The sequence below is a fragment of the Pleurodeles waltl genome, chromosome 9 (genome assembly GCF_031143425.1).
Source record: "Pleurodeles waltl isolate 20211129_DDA chromosome 9, aPleWal1.hap1.20221129, whole genome shotgun sequence".
Taxonomy (NCBI): domain Eukaryota; kingdom Metazoa; phylum Chordata; class Amphibia; order Caudata; family Salamandridae; genus Pleurodeles; species Pleurodeles waltl.
This window is the reverse complement of record NC_090448.1, coordinates 587,890,792-587,910,741: the sequence shown is the minus strand read 5'-3', so window position 1 is coordinate 587,910,741 and position 19,950 is coordinate 587,890,792.

Here is a 19,950-nt window from a genome sequence, read left to right as displayed (position 1 = left end):
AAAAACTGGTCAGACAAAATAGGAGGAAGGTGTCAGAAGGCTCTTACCAATTGCTAGCGCAGGAACACATGCAAAGACTATTACCAATTCCCTTCCCAGAACATTATCTGTTTTCAAATAAAACTGAACAACAGAAGCGCTTTAAGGGGGGAAAGTGGACGGGGAAGATAAGAACAGACAGCCTTGTAGTTTCTCCTCTCCTGTATGTTTTCTATTTTCTACTTGTAGAACGTGTGATACTAATTTGTTTTATTTGCAGAGTTTTAGGATCTGAAAAAGAAAAACAACCATTATCACATTCCTTACCTATTTTACTATTTAAACTTTTCTTTAAAAAAAAAAAATTCAACCACTTTTACATACCCAATATGGCTAATGCTATTGCTCCTCTTCTATGTGTGTATAACGTTATATATGAGAATTAGTTGTTGTTTTAGAAAAGCTGATGATTGTACTTCAATCTATATTAATGTCCTTCTTGTTCCACTCCTTTGCTTTTTACTAAGAATTGTTCACAACTTGCCAACTGGTTTTCTTTTCCTTTTACTATATATAAATATATATTGAGCTTTCATTAATTGTGTTTTTCTTATAGGAGGTACTTGCCAGCTCCAGAATGAACAAGGACCAAGGGAAAGGCCTAAGTCAAACGAGAAGCATGTACATCAGTGTTCTTTTCCCAAGACCGTATGTCTGGTCCATGACCCTTCCAATCAATCAAGTAGAAAAGTTGATTCTTTACTCTTTTTGAATCAAGGATTCTTTTTACTTCAAATTCAATTCCCTTTTCTACTAGTAATGGTCTAGGGGGAGGAGTCATTCTTAAGTCTGATGGAGCCGTTTTTAATAAGGAGACATGAAAAAATGGTTGAATCTTAGTATTCTTTGGTAATGTCAAATGAAACATCACAGGATTGATGATTCTTTCTATAGGGTATGGCCCGACAAAATGAGGTTGAAATATCCGACCACCCTTTAGTTTCAGATTTTTTGTACTGAGCCAAACTTTATCTCCAATTTGAAAATGTGGTTATTTTCTTATCAGCAAAAAAGGTATAATGTTCCTTAGCTTGAATTAGATTCTGTACTGCTGATTTATGAACCTGTGCTAAATGCTGTACAATGTATTTTGCTGCTGGTACTGATATTTCTTGGAATTCAATCAATGAGTTAGGGTGTCTGCCATAGTTCATATAAAAGGGTGAGTAACCAGTTTAAACTTTTTTTGCATTATTGTGAGCAAATTCTGCTACTCATAGATATTCTGGCAAATCTCCTTCTTGGTCTAACGAGAACAACCTGACATATTGCTGTAATTCTTGATTTGTTCTTTCTGTTTGCTCATCTGTTTCTGGGTGGAAACTAGTTGAGTACCTTGTTTCTATATTTAGCCTACTAGCAAAAGCCTTCTGGAAATTGGACACAAACTGAGAGTCCCTGTCAGAAATGAGATCTTTGGGCATACCATGCGCTCGGATTATGTGTTGATTGAAAAGTTGTGCTCATTGCTTAGCAGTTGGAATACCCTTTAGTGTTACAAAATGTGTCATTTTGGTGTAAGTATCTACACAGACTAGAATGTATTGTCACCTTGACTGGAAGGTAGGTCTACTATGAGGTCTAAGCATACGGTGTGCCAAGGAAAAGGTGGAGCAGGTAAGGGTTGTAACAGACCCTTGGGAGCGTGTCTTTCTGATTTTCCCTGAGCACAGATCTCACAGCTGGTTACATATTGGTGAATGTGTAACCAGAAGCTACATTAATCATTGGACTTATCTTGGCACTTTTATTGTTACATTATAACGGTTGAATATATAAGGAACTCTGCAGTGCTTATAAAACTGCTGCACTGTTATAAAACCGGCCCCAGTAACAAAAGTGCCTCTCCTCCCTTCCAGCCTCTTGGGGAAATGCCGATGCCCGGTAGGGCCAGTCTAGCCATAATCTCCAACTACACATTGAATGTGCCTCTTTCTATTTTCCTCCCTTATAGAAGGCTTTAACACTAATTTTCTCTTTGAGGCCACATCTCAACCACTTCCTGCCTGAGATGGAGCTCATTAGTTTGAGACCCTTCCAGAGCAGACATAGGTGGTCATCATGACACTGGCGGTCTATGCCGAACCCCCGCCATGGTGATGGCCACCAACAGACCGCTGCGGAGGCGGTAGTCCACCCGCCAGATTATGACACACAAACGCAAAACCGACAGGAAACAGCCAAAACCACAAGTCTGCAAGACCCAACTAAGGTAAAAAAAAAACTGTTCGACTCACCACCCACACAGCTACGCCAGCAAAACATCGCCCTCAAAATTATGACCCACAAATCACCACAGCGGACATCCAATGGCGGTCAGCCATTGGCAGTACACACCGCCGCAGTGGAATTGGCCACCCATCACCACTAAAAGGCAACATTGGCCAGTTCAAATACCCCACCCCTAACACATTAACACACACCTTGCACACCCACCAACAGCCCTATAAAACTCACAGCCCACACAACCCACACCTTGCCAGGCCAATCCCTTACAGAATTGCAGACACACACCAAATCCACCTACACATCTTTCACGCATCACACACCACACATCGCACCACAACACTGAACACCCTCTGCACAACACACACAACACACAATAGGCATGTCCCCACAAAAGCACCCCTGTTTCACAGATGAGGAGTTGCAGGTGATGCTAGAGGAAATCATCAGTGAAGAGCCACAGCTGTTTGGTGCACAGGTCCAGCAGAGCTCCATTGCCAGAAAGATGGAGCTATGGCGGAGGATCGTGGAGAGGGTGAACCCCATGGGACAATATACGCGCACAAGGGACGACATCCGAAAGAGGTGGAACGACCTATGTGGAAGGTGCATTCCATTGCATCAAGGCACCAGGTTGCCAGCATGAGGACTGGGGGTGGACCCCCACCTCCTACTCCACAGCTGACAGCATGGGAGGAGCAAGTCATGGCAATTCTGCATCCTGAGGGTCTCACTGGAGTCACTAGAGGGCTGGACACAGGTAGGTCACCATGACTTAACTACCACCACCAATACCTGCATGGCATGTCACCCCCTCACCCAGACTCCCTTCACCCCACTCCATCCCATATAGTGCACCACCCCAATGACCACAGGTAAATCTGTACCCCTGCATGACCTACCCACTGCAGGTACACCCCTCCCAACACTACATGCACACCCACAAGCAATGCATGGACAGCATGTAGTACTACCAATCCCACAATCCAACTTCATACATTACCAAAGGTGGGAGGATACCACCAAACCCATAGGGAAAGGTAGAAATGCAGAAAATGTGCCATACAATGACCCTAACAAATCACTTACATCCCACAGGTGCCCCAGCCAATGTCAGCGGTGAGCAGTTGCCACAGCAACCCAGTCCCCCACCAGAAGAAGCCCCTAGTGATGACAGTAACTCTGGATGTCCCGAGCTGGATGAACTCCCTGACCCATCTGGGACCACAGGTCAGTCGGCTTCAACATCCAACAATCAGTCCACCACAACCCCCCCTTCCAACTTAAACACCACAGCAGCCACCCAACGTCACCAATACCCTGTCCCCAGGACACGTCGATCAGTAGTGTGCCCACCTGTACAGGGACCTGAATCAACACCACACAGACAAGACGAAGAAGTTCCTGGTGTAATTGGGAGTTGGCACACCGTTCAGGGGACACATATACAGGGGGCACAGGACAGTGGCAGGTCAGTTGCGTGCCAGTGGGCCAGGCCTAGGGAACTGACTGTCCAGGAGGCACTCACACATGTCCTAGGGCATACCAAAAATTCCAGGACAGGATGGGCCAGGTCATCACCATCATGCCGGAAAACCAGCAGGGGGTACACCACCAGGAGGTCATGCAGCAGTTACAGGGCCTAAATGCCAACATGGCCTCCATTGTAGAGGTGCTGGGTGTCATGGCCAAAACCATGTGGGAGAACAGAGTACACCAGCTGCCTACTACCACTAGCCACTCCACTCAGCAGCCATCAACATCTGCTGCAGGTAGTGCACAGCAGGACCTGCCACAGGACTCACAGGCCACCAGCACCCCTCCCTCTGCAGCAGAAGAACCACCCTGAAAACGTACTCTGTGACCCAGACAGACACCAGAGACTGCTGCCAATGCCAAGACCACTGCCAGGAAATGAGACCCTTCAGAATGTCCCCCTTGTGTACCACTGAGTCACCTTGTTCACTTTGGACTGCCCTTGCTCCTCATCCTATGGCCCCATGTGCATAGTACCTGTGCTCATGACCAAATGGACCACTACACTGTGGTTTACCCCAACCATCACCCCACTCTATTGCACTGTCCATTCCTTATTGTCACTTCAATAAACACCCCTGAGCACAACTGGTGTGATAGTGCTTTATCAGACAGAAATGTGCAATGTAATTAACTGTTTCATACTGTGCAAATGTCCTATAAAATATCATTCCTTGAAACAGATGTTGAAAAGCAGTCTGTAGCCATCACATCAGTACACTGTTGTTACCACACCAACATCTGTAAAGAGGGAAGGCATAAGTGACTGTCAATTGAAAGGGTAATGCAGTGATTGGCTCAACACAGCTGTCACACAGCACTTCAGAGAAATTGAAAAATTAACAGCTCTACGGTCTTACCTGTGTGTCATTGGAAGTACTGCTGTATGATATGTGTCCAATTGTCCACATCCTCCTCATTGTCCTCAGTATCCACTGCTGCCATAGGTGCATTGTCACCCCCCTCCTCCTGCAGGTAGGGCACATGAAGTCTGAGGGCCACATTGTGCAGCATATAGCATGCCACCACAGTCTGGCAGACCTTCCTAGGGGCATAGTATAAGGAACCATTTGTCAAATGGAGGCACCTGAACCTGGCTTTCAGTGAGCCAAATGTGCATTCTACAACCCTTCTGGTAGGTCCATGTCCATCATTGTCCGGATTTTGAGACCCTGTTCTCGGATTCCTAACATGGGTCAACAGCCAGGACAAGACAGTTTTGTGTAGCCGGAGTCACCTGGAAGTAGTGAGGGACACACACTACCCATTTACATTGGCATTCCGTACATCTCCAGTCGCCATACACTGACATACATTGTGTGAAGACTCATGCTCACCTATGAGCCACACTCTGTGCCTCTCTAGTCATGCCATCACCTGTGGGACGCTGCTATTCCTCAAGACATAGGCATCATGCACAGATTCAGGATACTTGGCAGTGACGTTAGAGATGTACTGATCTGAAAAGCACACCTGGACGTTAATTGAGTGGGAACTCTTCCTATTCCTGTATACCTGCTCATTTGCCCTGGGAGGGACCAAGGCAATATGGATCCTGTCAATGGCCCCAATCAAATGTGGTATGTGTCCCATGGCGTAGAATACAGCCTTCACAGTGGGCACATCTTCACTCTGGGGGTATGCGATGTAGCTGCTCATGTGTTTGAGCAAGGCAGCCAAAACCCTTCCAAGCACAATAGAATGCATTTCCTGTGAGATTCCTGCAGCCAAGCCACAGACACCTGGAAAGAACCACTTGCCAGGAAGTGGAGCACTGAAAGTACCTGTACTACAGGGGGAATAGCTGTAGTGCTAAGGATAGCAGGCATTAGATCAGGCTCCAACTGTGCACACAGCTCAACAATGGTAGTCCTGTCCAGACAATAGGTTAGTATGATGTGCTGGTCCTACAGAGTAGCCAAGCCCACAAGGGGTCTGTACAGGGGTGCTTGCTCCTTCATCCTTCTCAGTGGTTGGGATCTAAGTGAGCCAAAAGTAAAATGGGTGTGACTACAGGACCTATATACATACAACATCATAGTACACAGAGCATGTATGTATGTAGGAGACTGGAATTGTTTAGGTGTGATCAGTCAATACCAATGATGCACATATATCTTCCCAAACATGAGTACTAGCAGTAGGAAACCACCTGTCCTGTATGCAGGGACAGGTGGAAGTGACATCACTCTGCCGGCATTAGGCGTCATGGCGGAAGGCAGTCTGCACTGCTGTGCAAATCCTCATTGGCTAACATGGGGCTCTATGGAGTACAGGAACCAATGATAATCATCACCGGTGGTGACGGTGTTCACTGCCTCGGATGTGACTGCCATTTATTTTCTTTTAAACACTTCACTTGATTCCTCACTTTCCACAGTACTACATCTCCATTGCGTGTGCTGTTGTGACCTGTGTCTGGAACCTGTGATGGCCAGTGCTACAGGGGAAAGGTCCCCAGCCTTCACATCTGAGGAGTTGGAGAATCTTTAGGATAAGGTCCTACCCCTATATAGGCAGTTGTATGGGCTTCCAGACCAACAGGTGAGTGTATAATGGGTATGTTGGATGCGACATAGCTGCATGTAGATATATGTGTGTGGTGGCAGTGTGTCATTTGGGGGGGTTGGCTACATGTAATGTGTATGCAGAGATATAGGTCATGTGTGTGCTTGATGACGGGCAAATGCAGTATATGAGACATTTGTGTGACAGACTGGAATGTATGAGATGCTGGGCCCAGAAGACCGCAGAGGCCCAGCTGGGGACGGACTCCCAACGAGGGAGGGGTGTCCTTCAGAGCCTGACCCCCTATTGGCCCACATACCTGCGGTGGCCAATCCTGAGTTGAATGGGCGCTTTGTGGTATTTTGTATTTGTTGCCTGCCATATGGTGTGGGTGCAAGAATCTAATCAGCGGATGCCCCAATATGCCAGTTTAGCTATTCCTGTGTGGTCCTGCTTAGCTATGTAGGGTGGTATGCATTTTTGGTATTGGTAAGTAGCTAGCATACCATGGCAGACATGGCTTAGTTTGTTCAAGAAGGTGTGCAGTTGGTAGTGTTTGGGTTCCTTACTGCTGTTGTACATAGGCAGGTTTGTCACTGTGGTCCATTCTGCGTAATGTAAGTCCCAGTAAGTAATTGTGATGTGTATGCCATATGTGCTGTTGGTGCTATGATTGACCCTGTGCTACCTTTCTCTCTGCCACCCCTCCCCTTTTGTCATCATGTGTGCATTAGCATAATCTGGCAAAGGTGCAGGGGCACTGGCGATTGGGGGAGCTGCAGCCCCCAGGATCCAGGAAGCAGAAAGCACAGATGCTGAGGAGATCAGTGTGTTGGAGGGCGAGCACAAGAGCAACCACTACAGACTCAGATTCCTCCTCCTTCCTGGGGTGGGGGACCCCTCTGGGACCACCCTAACTACTTCATCATCCATCACCCCGTACCAGCATCACCCTCCCAGTAGCTCCCCACCCAGTTGCCCGTGCCCGCTCACCTAGGAGGGTGGGCATCTTCTTCGCCCCAGGCACCTCAGGCCCTGCCCCCTACCCTTAGTGAGGAGGTTATTTACCTCCTGAGATCCATCTCTGTAGGGCAGTCAACCATAGTGAATGCGATCCAGGAGCTGGCATCCCAGATGCAGCAATGCAATGCCTTCCTGGAGGGCAGTCACAGTGGCTTGGCTGCCCTGCAGAGATCGTTTCAGGCTCTAGCCCTCTCTCTGATAGAAGCCGGTGTCCCTGTTTCTTCCGTCCCCCCACCTACTACCTGTTCCCAGTCCCATAGCCCTCTCCCCCAACCCATCCCACGCACATAATCTGACAAGCACACACACAGAACAATAGACAGGACTCGCACAGACAAGCACAGATACCACACTTCACTCCACAAGCACACACACAGCCAACACCCAGACGCACATACTACAAAAGCCACTGCATCCACTTTCTCCCCTCCTCCTCCTTCCTCACAATCACTTCAGCACTCACACCTGCATGCATTGCATCATCAGTCCCAGATCCTGCCACCTTTTACAGCCTTGCCTGCAGTCACGACAACAGCAGACATGCACCTCACACACCACATGCGCTGTCACTACTTCCACCATCAACACCTCATTCAGCACACCTACCTCACTTGCAGACACTACTACAACATACATACACACGTCCTGTTTGTCCACCCACCCTATCTGCCCCCCTCCAAAGACACATACACGTTCCCACTCAGACACCCAGCCATCCACCTCACCCACGCACACTGTCCATGTAGCTGCACCCAAGTCCAGCACATCTTCTCCTCCTACAATCACTCCCTCTACCTCCACACCCATTCTTCCTCTCACAGCCTGGCCCATTGGTCCAAAGAAGCTTTTCCTTTCCTGCCTTGATCTCTTCCCTCCCTTATCCCCAGCCCTGTCCATAAGAGAAAAGTCTGACCCCCCAGCCCAGTACCTCCAGCTTCAAGTCGACTCCCGTTCCTCCACCTATGAGTACTCAGGCCACTAAGGGGAAAAAGAGTGGCACTCCGGCCACCCCATCCCAAGGCCACTCCTTCACCCCAAAACAGAAGGGCAAGGACCTGCCCCCTCCCAAACCAAAGCCCAAGGACCCCCCTCCCAAGAAGAAACGCTCCCCACCCCACACCCCCATACCTCCTCAGGTGCCTGCCTACCATCTCCATGATGGCCCTGCCCAGTGGAGTGATTGGGCTGTCAGGAGTCAAGTTGGACCTTGGACATTGCCCTGTGGCATTGTATTTCAGCTGGACTGGCACATGGCCCTATCCGTAAATATTTGATTTTCTTGAGGTCACTATACCCAACGTATTACAGTGGTTAGACCAAAGGTATGTGTCCTGGCTTTCTTTCCTTCTGGATTATGTTGCTGTGGGATTTCTCTAGAGATGTTTCTGTGTGTGTGTGTATGGTGTGTGTTGTGCATGTGTGTGTCACTCTCCCCTTCCTCCCTTGTGTGCTAGGCGGCTGTACTCACCGTCATCGTCAGCGTTGGTGCTCCTGGACTGCCATCATGTGGTACAGCATCAGGAAGACTTCCACTTCTGGTTCCATGGCGGCCATGGACTCCTCTGTGTCCCTGAAGGTAGGGTCTCCTTTTATATGATATGTTTCTGCCAGGCTTTTCGTGGCGGTGATCCCACCCCACAAATTCTGGCGGTCTGCTATGTCATAATATGGTGGGTGGGTTATTGTCTTCCGCCTGCCTAGAGACAGCTTCTGCTGTGGTCAGTGGATGGACCGCTCTGGCTGTTCAGGTGGTAGAATGGCTGTCTATAGGAAGGATCACCCCATGGTCATAATTTGGCAGACTTCCCCGCCGGCCTGGCGACAGTACTACCGCCATAGCCGGCATGGCAGTCAGCTGACCGCCAATGTCATAATGAGGGCCATAGACTTCCCAGCCATGAAAACAGCCAATGGGAAGGAGACTGAGTGGGTGGGAAACCATTGACAGTCTCAGGATAAAGTGTCCCTTCAGAATCATTATAAGAGACCGAGGTATCTGTTGACAATACAAAGGGGGTCATTCTGACCCTGGCGGCCGGTGGCCGCCAGGACCACCGACCACGGGAGCACCGCCAACAGGCTGGCGGTGCTCCCACGAGCATTCTGACCGCGGCGGTTCAGCCGCGGTCAGAAGCGGAAAGTCGGCGGTCTCCCGCCGACTTCACGCTGCTCGGGGGAATCCTCCATGGCGGCGGAGCGCGGGATTCTGACACCCCCTACCGCCATCCTGTTCCTGGCGGGTCTCCCGCCAGGAACAGGATGGTGGTAGGGGGTGCCGCGGGGCCCCTGGGGGCCCCTGCAGTGCCCATGCCAATGGCATGGGCACTGCAGGGGCCCCCGTAAGAGGGCCCCACTGTGTATTTCAGTGTCTGCAATGCAGACACTGAAATAAGCGACGGGTGCAAACTGCACCCGTCGCACCCCTGCAACTACGCCGGCTCAATTCTGAGCCGGCGTCCTCGTTGCAGGGGCATTTCCTCTGGGCCGGCGGGCGCTCTTTTGGAGAGCGCCCGCCGGCCCAGAGGAAATGTCTGAATGGCCGCCGCGGTCTTTTGACCGCGGTGCGGTCATTTGGCGGCGGTACCTTGGCGGACGGCCTCCGCCGTCCGCCAAGGTCATAATCACCCCCAAAGTTCTCTCTATGCCCACATCCTTTTTTCTCTGCATTTCCCATTTATTTCTCTATTCTGCTCCTACCTTCTTTCACTTTTCATTTTCACTGTAATGCACTGCTCAGCTGCATAAAGCAAAAGTAAGTAATTAAGGGCTAGATGTACGAAGATGGTTTATAGTGATTATCAAATAGCAATTGTTTGAAATCGCTCTTTGGTACTCGTTATTACCAACGTACAAAAGTGATATCTGGCCAATTAGCAATTCATAATGGTTCGCAAGTAGACCTACTTCATGAATATTAACGAGGAAGGTTGCTATTTGTGACCCACTAAGAGTCGCTGCCATCCCAGGGCCTGATCATTTCTTTTCTCTAAAAGCAGCCTATTTCCTTAAAAAAGGGATGTGTTAAAAAAAAAAAACAATTAAAAGTTTCATTTTGATATTTTAAGAGTAGTCAGTGGTCCATGGAACCACTACCTGATCTTAAAAAATATTTATTCATCCATTCTAACAGGGGGAGTTGTCCCCTTTCCAGTTGTGAATGGGTTACCACCAACTCTGGGTTGGCATTAAAGAGCACAGGGAATATTTACAAGCCCCTACCGCCACCGGAGCATCATTTTTTGTGACGCTCAAGTGGCACTGTGCATGGTGCCATAATTACAAGGTGACGCTAAGCCACCTTTTGTGACTTAACTCCACCTTGTAAATATGGGCCCATCCAAAGCAGTTTTCTGCGCAGAGAGGAGTGCAATGGGTGTTGCCTTGGGCATTCCACTGCAACACCCATTGCTTTTGATGCTGCCCAGATTTACAAGAATTTGTAAATCTGTGGCAGCTACAAAAACTAATGCCACCACAGGTGTGGCTTTAGCATGGCACAACTAGGAGCAATACTTTTACTTCTCCTTGTTTTTGCTTTTTCCATGTGTGCTGCATGCCATATGGTGTGCTTTATCTCTTTGCAAAAGAACACTGTGTACATCATATTGCAATAGAACACCATGTGAAGTTGATTCTTGAGAGTCAGGGCTATTAAACGGTGGTTCTGAACCTGGGCAGTTGGCTGGGAGGATGTTCTTGTATTTCTTCGTATGATGAATAAATCTTCTCACACAATTTCGATGTGGAGTCTGTTAATGAGAAGTCTACTTTACTACACTGATGACAATGCCGGGACTGAAACTCTTCAAGTAAGGAGTATTGCATATTTTAATTGGATGAACATCATCTCAACATCAGGAGCTTTTTATTGGGATAAGCTTTACTATGCCCAGAGATACAGTTAAACGTTTGTTGGTATAAAATCTGCAACCAGAGATACGTTTAGATAAGCGTGACAACCTTGTATGTGAATCTATTTACATCATTTGGTATCGGAGCTATGAGTGAGTCTTGGGCAGCGTGTTTACAAAAAATTTGTGACAGGCTGAGGTAACTTTCTTGTCAAAATAGAGTAAGCACTGCATTTCAGTGAGGGTAAGTCTGGCAGTGTCACTAATTTGGGACCTGTAGATAAAGAGGTTAAATTGCTGTTGTTACGCTATCCCACAGCGTTTGTGTTTTGCTTTGCTTTTGCTGCCCTAAGTGCGCCGGGTATGCCCAGACGTGGGTCCCGGGCTCACTGTGCCACTGGACTCAAGCTAGCCTGGCTGATGAGGGGTGAAACCCCAAAACCGGTCCCAGGATGCTTGTTTCTGGTCCAGGGAGAACCTGGCCTGGCAGTTCGGGCTGGACTGTTCCCATGAGGAACAGGGTCAAGACTGATTTGCATATGGCTGGGTTCAAACTGGGGTGGCATGGTTAGCAAAATAATGGATGGATTCAACCCAGATCTGTGACGGGGGGTGAATGTTTGATTGGTTCCGCATTCTGTCCATCCAGTTACGCTATCCAAAAGCGTTTGTGTTTTGCTTTGTAAATTTCTGTTGTTTCCTTCAGCATTGTTTAAACTTTATGCACGAGAAACTTACTGTGCGTGGAAGAGGTAATCTCTGCATTTCCATTGCACTCTTGTCCTTGGCTATGTATTCAATTTAACCAGTTGGGCATTCATTTGTGCAGGAAGTTGAATGTCTCTGCACACATCTAGGATGTGGCCAACTCACTGTGGATAATCACGTAAAGCCACATTCATGTGGCCATCTTGGGTAAAGTTTTATATGGAGACTGTTTTACTTTGTTGCAGTGACAAGAACACCACTAAAACTAATAGCCTGTCTCTACTTCTGTAGCCTGTCTCCATGTTCGGCAACAGGCATGCGTTCAAGCCGGTTCTCAAGAGTAAAGTGTTTTGACATTATTACGTCGACAGGCACTTCTTGAACAATTGAAGCTTGTTAAAACGTATTAGCCTGTCTCTACTTCCATAGCCTGTCTTCACTTTCAGAGATAGGCATGCCTAAAACCCAGTTCTCAAGACGGCAGTGTTTTGTCATCACTACGGCGCCAGGCATGCCTTGAACAATTGAATCTCGTCAACAATAAAGTGATAATCTGCAGCCTTTGAAGCACTGTTAGAACACCATCTTTTACATCATGCAGACTATTACCACACCACCCTTTTTCCTGCCCATGCCAGGAGAACTAGAAATAAAATTGGTGAAGTGAAAAAATTTTTTTTAACGTTATGCTAAAGTGTGTAGGGCCACAATGAGTGCTGAGTGTAAGGCTGCTTTATAATTGCATTGTCTAGGAACCAAGGGTCAAGAAGTGTTCGATCATCTCCCTGAACTTAGTGCTAGAGAAGCAGAAAATGTAAGTGAATATGAACTGTTCCTTAAAAAAACGTATAAATCACTATTTGCCGAAAATTAGCACAGTACTTAAAAGGTACCATTTCGGGAGAAGGTTACAAAGAAACAGTGAGTCTATAAAAGGTTACATTACAGATTTAAGAAAATTGGCATCATCCTGTAAGTTTAAAGATGGTGTGGAAGAACATATCAGAGATCAATTTATGTTTGGTTGTAACATTGAGAGGGTGAGAGAAGAACTTTGGCAAAAAGATGATCCATCTTTAGATGAGGTAATAAGAATAGTTCAACAAATAGAACACTCAATGAAATGTTTGGATGTTAATAAGAAAGAAGCTTCACAGTATGTAAATATAGTGAAGGTGAAACAAGAACAGAAAGAGAAGGGAGGAAGCAATGAAATACATATTGTACAAATGAAGTATTGTTTGACTCTGGGGCAAAAATAACTTTAGTGTCAAGAACAATTTTTGAAAAACAACTTGCTGGGATAATTACACTTTTGAGACCTGGTATTAAACCCTTTGTTTACAGTGGGGAGCCTATCAAACTTAAAGGATTTTTTATGGGATCACTGGGTTATGGTGTAAGATTGGTTTCAGGAAAACTCTATATTTCTGATTGGGGAGACAGCATTTTAAGCTGGTTCCATCAACATGATCTTGGGGTGATTCTAGATCCCAACAATGATCCACCAATCATTTTGAAAGATATTAAACAATTTATAAGTTAGGAAAGCAGTCAAGGGGGTGATTTTGCAATGGAAATGATTGGGAAATGCCCTGCAGTATTCAGGGCAGAACTTAGATGTCTTAATGGGTATGCCCACTCTATCAAATTAAAGGAGGGATACACCCTGTGTAGTAAGGTACGTAATGTACCATTTGCTGTGAGCATAGACATAAAAGCGGAATTAAAAAGACTGATGGATAAAAATGTAATTGAAGAGCTAGAAGGGACAGAGTGCCTAGCACCGGTAGCAGTAGCCAGAAAGAGTAATGGAGAGGTGAGATTATCTATATATTTGAGTAAACTGAACAAAGGGGTTGTATTTGATAGCTATCTGATACCTAATATCACTGACATGTTAGCATCCTTGAATGGAGCCTGTATGTTTTCAACTATTGACTTAAAATTGTCATATCATCAGATTTTATTGAATGACAATTCAAAAGACCTTACTGCTTTCATAACTCCATTTGGAATGTTCAGATTCAACAGAATGCCTTTTGGGTTGGTGTCAGCAGCATCAGTTTTTCAAAGAACAATGGAGCGTGTACTAGAATGAATTGAGGGCATTAGAGTGTACTGTTGGAAATGGCCTCTCTGAAGGTTCACCCCAAAACTTTTTGTCTTCCTCATCTTCGTTTTCTGACCTCATGTTTTGCTGGGTTTAGGACTCTGGACACTTTACCACTGCTAACCAGTGGTAAAGTGCATGTGCTCTCTCCCTAAAAAACATGGTAACATTGTCTCATACCCAATTGGCATATTTAATTTACTAGTAAGTCCCTAGTAAGGTGCACTACATGTGCCCAGGGCCTGTAAATTAAATGCTACTAGTGGTCCTGCAGCACTGATTGTACCATCCACATAAGTAGCCCCTTAACCATGCCTCAGGCCTGCCATTGCAAGGCGTGTGTGTGCAGTTTCACTGCCACTTCGTCTTGGCATTTAAAAGTACTTGCCAAGCCTTAAATGCCCCTTTTTCTACATATAAGTCACCCCTAAGTTAGGCCCTAGGAAACCCATAGGGCAGGGTGCTATGTAGGTAAAAGGCAGGACATGTACATGTGTGTTTTATATGTCCTGGTAGTGGAAATCTCCTAAATTTGTTTTCAACTACTGTGAGGCGTGCTCCTTTCATAGGCTAGCAATAGGTCTGCCCTCATATACTGTTTGAGTGGTAGATTCTGATCAGAAAGGGTCATATTTAGTATGGCCAGAATGGTAATAGAAAATCCTGCTTATTGCTGAGGCTGGATTTTATATTACTATTTTAGAAATGCACTTTTAGATAGTGAGCATTTCTCTGCACTTAAAATCCATCAGTGCCTTACAGCCTGTCTCTAATCAACATCTAGAATGGGCTGGTTAACAGCTTCCTTGTGTGTTTCACCCAGACAACCACAAACACAGGGTACTCAGTCACACCTGCACTCATCTTCCTGGACTGGAAGGAGAGAGGGCCTGACACTTACATTTCAATAGCTAGTGGCCTACCCTGACACAATGGACTGTCAAACCCCCTACTCGGACCCTGGAAGACAGACCTGTACTAAAAGGGGAGCTTGTGCACTTCAAAACCCCTCTTTGAAGTCTCCCCTACTTCAAAGGCATTTTTGGATATCTAAACTGGGTCTCTGACCCCACCAACTCAGACACTTCTGTACCTGAACCTAGAACCTGTCAAGAGGAATTGCATGGCAGCCCAATGAACTCATCTGGATTGCTTTGTGGTGAAGGACTGCTGCCCTGTTTTTGCCCTATTGCCCTTTGACTTTGCTGAGAAGTGCACTCCAAGGGCTTGGATTGAGCTTGCCTCCTGTTTTCTGAAGTCTCAGGCCGAAAAAAGACTTCATCGCTTCAGGAAACTCCTTGGGCACTGAAAATCGATGCACAGCCTACCTGAAATGACACACATTTGCACAGCCAATCTTGACTTCATGAGTGAAGATTCGACGCAGCGCCTGCCTTGCAAAATGTGACACACAGCCCTACCGGATCTATACACAGGTGAACCGGAACGACGCAGCCAACTCCCAGAGTGGAAAATGGACGCACTACCTGTTGTGCGACAGAAAATTTGACGCATCACCATGCCGGACTGACGAAACACCTGTGACCTCTTCCTGCACGCCTAACATTTCCCCGCATTGTCCCCGGGAGCCAAAAAGATCCCCACATTGCAGTGAGGAACCAAGACTGCGTGCTGAAAAACAACGCAAAGCCCCTTGCAGCTTGGAAAGAAATGACACATTGTCTGTGCCACATTGGAAAATCTGATGTACACCCTATTTTTCCACGCATCTCTTCCTCTGCGGTCTCCATGCATGGTCTTTTTGATGCAAACCAGGTAATTTGTGTGATCATGAGACAACTGTTGATTTTTAAGATTTAAGACTCTTTTTAAACTTGTAAAAGTGATATCTCAACTTGTGCTTATTGGATCTTTATCGTTGTGTCCTTAATTTAACCAGATAATTATCATATATTTTTTCTAAACCTATGTGGTGTATTTTTGTGGTGGTTCCACTGTGTTACTGTATGATTTATTGCACAAATGCTTTACACATTGCCTTCAAATTTAAGCCTGACTGCTCAGTGCCAAGCTACCAGAGGGAGGGCACAGGATAATTTGGATCGTGTGTGACTTACCCTGACAAGGATTGTGGTCCCTATTTGGACAAGAGTGTATACCTCTGCCAACTAGGGACCCCATTTCTAACATGTACCACGACCACTTACTTAATTCGTGGATTTAATGTAAATGAGCATACCAATGGAGTAGGAAAAGATTTGAGGAGATTAAAAGGTGCTACTTTAAATATAAATAGACAGAAATGAAAGTTCAGACAGTGTCAAATAGAATATTTGGGACATGAAATCTCTTGAGACGGAAGTAAATCCAAAACTAGTCCTGTCAGTGTGATTGGTAAATTATGTTCTCCTCACAACAAAGAAGAGCTATTGAGTTTTTTGGGAATGGCAGAATAATATTGAAAATTTGTTTCAAACTCTCTTTGAAGTGTGTCACCATGAGGAGTTTGCTTAAGAAGGGCATGGAATTCTGTTGGGACACTGAGTGTGAAAAAGAATTGAAGATATTGAAGTGTGACCTAGCAATGGCACCGGAATTACATAATTTTGATCCCATGAAGAAGTCTACATTAGGCATTGATGCAACCACAAAAGGTTTGAGTGCAGTGTTAGTTCATAGGAAAGGGAATGAGTCTAGGACCATAATGTTTGCTTCTCAAATCCTTAAAGGTCCAGAGTTACATTACTCAATCATTGAGAGAGAGACTTTGGCGATATTCTGGGCTTCAGAAAGATGCACACATTTCTGTGGGGAGTCCAATTTAGAGTGAGGACTGATCATAAACTATTGAAAGCAATGTTTATGAAGTAAAGTATAGATGCTGTGTTTAGTGGAATTAATAAGTGGATTGTGGCCTTAAAAGAACATGATTCTATTGTAGATTATGTTCCAGGTGTCAACAATGTGTGTTGCAGATGCATTAGCACGCTTAATTTGTGATGATGACAAGGAAGAAGAAGAAGATGCAGAGGATGAGATGGGTGAAGAAGATGAAAAAGTGTATGTCATTGAAAGCAACATCATTTGGACAAAAGCCATGGAGTTGGACAGAGAGTTGCAAGGCGTATGAACTTTGTTAAGGACTGGTTGGAAAAGGAAAGTAGGTGAAGAACAGTGTTGTTCAAAATTCTGGAATGTACGAGAAGAACTGGCAGAAAATCAAGGTTTGCTGTACAGAGGAACACGATTAGTTCATCTGGTGTTAATAAGATATTCTCTAGTGGAGTTAGCTCATGAGGGACACCAAGGAATCCCTAGAACAGAGGAATGGTTAAGGTGTGCATATTGGTTGCCAGGGATGGATATTGAAACTGAAAGAATAGCAACAGAGTGTATTCAATGCATGACAAGTGACAATAGTTTGAATTCCAGAGTACAAACCCATGGTGATAGGGGAGCCCCCAGATGGTTCATGGCAAGAAGTTGCTCTTGAGATTTTAAGGCCTATACAATCCAATGATAGTTGAAGGTTTGTTATAGTGCTCATTGATTTGTTTTCACACTAGCCTGAAGTGACATCTGCCCATGGAACAGAAACTAAACAAGTTATAGAATTTCTCAAGAAATTACTTGGCAGGGAGGATATCCCAAATGTGTTGCTCACTGATTATGTAGTTCAGTTGGTTTTTTAAATAAATGAAAGAGTTTTTAGCAAGGAAAGGGATTAAACATAAAAAGTGTGCTTTGTATCACCCTGAGAGCAATGGTGTTGCACAACCCTTCAATAGGGTGTTAAAGGAAATAGTGAAAGAGAGTATATTGGATTGGAAGAGAGAAGTGATAAGGAAAGTAAATTCTTACTATCTCACTCCCCATGTTATAACTGGGAAATCACAATTTGAACTGTTTAGGACAAGGAGACCTAATAGTACGATGATACCATTGTGGGTCAACGAGAAATGTTTGAGGAATGATGATGATGGTCAGGTTAAAGAGATAGAGAAACAGGTGAAAGAAAGGGAAATGAGAAAGTTACATGAAAGGAAAATTTGGTATGATGGGAGGAAGAGAGTAAAATGTACACATGAGGAATTAGGTAAGAATCAAGTTGCCTGGGAGGCTCATGAAATTCTTGGAACTCATTCAAGTAGTCAAATTATTCAAATATGCTGTGAGAACTGCTGACCATAGACCAGTGCTCAATTTGTGCTTGTTGTTTCCAGTGCGGCGCACCGGCACTTATGTTTGAGGGCCGGCGCTCAATGTTTTTTCCTCAAGCATTTATTGCGAGCAAAAGACACATTTGAGAAAGACAGAGGAAGAGAAAAACGAAAAAGTGCTGCAAAGGAGAGAGCAGATAGATGCAGGGGTGAGTTGAAGGGGCAAGGAGTGGCTGTAAATGGATTGAAGAGGCCCGAGATAGCTTCAGGATTACACTGCCTAAGTAATCCCTGTTCGCACATTTCATTGAAGCAGCCGTGTATTTCAGAGGAGGGCTTTGGGCACAGGCACGTTTTTGTTTACAAATTAGGCACTGCCATAGAGTACAGAATTTAAACAGAGTCATAGTAGGTAAATCGATGGAGAAAGAGGAACAAAGGATGCCATTGCAAATAGGAAAATATGAGTGAGCAAGAAAGAGTTCAAGATTGAAGAAATCGCCTAAGTATTTTGGGGATTATGTGACGGGTTAAAATGCTTGGGTGTTCAAGTGATCTGTTATGTATCATATTCATTCATGTTGTTTAGGAATACTTATATGTAATCCTCGGGTGTTCAAGTGATCATGTTTCATGTTGTTTAGTAATATTTATATGAGCATAGGTTAGTTTATTTATTCATTTTTGTTTCGTTTTGTGTTGTTTTCTATTGTGTAAGAGAGGGAGGTGTGTGGTAACATGCCATACGGTGTGCTGTATCACTTGGCAATGGAGCACTGTGTACATCATTTTGCAGTACAACACCGTGTGAAATTGGTTCTGGAGAGTCGGGGCTGTTAAGCGGTGGCTCTGTACCTGGGCAGTTGGCTGGGATGATGTTCCTGTATTTCTTCATTTAATGAATAAACCTTCTTACACAATTTCGATATGAAGCCTGTTAATGAGAAGTCTACTTTACTACAGTTGGCTCTACTTATTTTGATCTGCACACACAGATTAAGAAACAAAAACAAATCAAAAGGATAAATAGAATGGAATATTGATGAGGCTGTTCAGCGATTTGAAAATGGTTTAAAAAAATAACGATTTTTCTGCAGTTTTGGAAAATATTCTTGAGGGAACATGTGAGATATAGGGCCTCATTTACAAAGACGTGGTGCAGCACAGCCTTGCTGTAAATTTTGCAGTGCCTTGTTGCATCACTTCAGAAATTCAGGGATGTGCTGTATTTATTACAATACGGCGCACCCCTGTGTTTTCCCTAGCACTGAAGCTAAAACTAGCAGCCTAGTGCCATCGCAGGCACCTTTGCACTATAGTGCACTGTAGTCCAAGGGTGCCGGTGTTGCAGGGAATGATTATTTATGGGCAAGAAGGTGCCCCTTCCTGCACATAAACAAACAATAATGGTGATGTGTTACTTCTTCGTGTGTCGCAGAGTGCAGCACACATTTAAGTAGCGAATCATCATTTTTTAATGATTGTTTGTCTGCAGAAAGGGACACCTTCCTACAGATAGACAATCATTAATGGCATTTTGCTCTTTCTATGTGTGATGCAGATTGCAGCACACATAGAAAAAGGAAAAACGAGGAGAAGCAAAAGCATTTCTCCTCGTTGCGCCACTCTAACGTCACCTCTGGTGTGGCGTTAGTTTTTTGTGCAGCCTCAGGTTTATGATTTCTCATAAATCTGGTGCAGCATGAAAATGCAGTGGGTGTTGTGGTGGAACGTCCACAGCAACACTCATTGCATGCTCCTTTCACGCAAAGTGATGCATATAAAGGGGCCACATTTACAAGGCAGTGTGAAGCCATAATAAGTG